This window comes from Coturnix japonica, chromosome 4, assembly GCF_001577835.2.
Source record: "Coturnix japonica isolate 7356 chromosome 4, Coturnix japonica 2.1, whole genome shotgun sequence".
Taxonomy (NCBI): Eukaryota; Metazoa; Chordata; class Aves; order Galliformes; family Phasianidae; genus Coturnix; species Coturnix japonica.
Window position 1 is genome coordinate 37,497,401 of NC_029519.1, and position 330 is coordinate 37,497,730.

The window sequence follows — 330 nt, forward strand, 5'->3', positions numbered from 1 at the left end:
GAGTAAAAAATGTCTTCCTAACCTCTAATCTAAACCTGCTCTCTTTTAGTTTAAAGCCCTCCCTCTTTTGTCCCATCACTATCAGACCATGTAAAAAGTCAGTACATCCCCTTTCCTGCAAGCTCTCTTTAGGTGCTGAAAAGCTGCAATGAGCTTTTATTTTGTTTATCACGAAGAACTGGGGACACTAAGTTTATTTTTTATATACATTTTTTTCTCTTTCTCTCTCTCTCTTTTAGTTATTTTTTTGTTTGTTTGTTTTTTTTAATAGAGCATTTTATATCCGCTTCCTCTGGTCCCGCGCGCATGCGCGGCCTACACCCCCCGTCC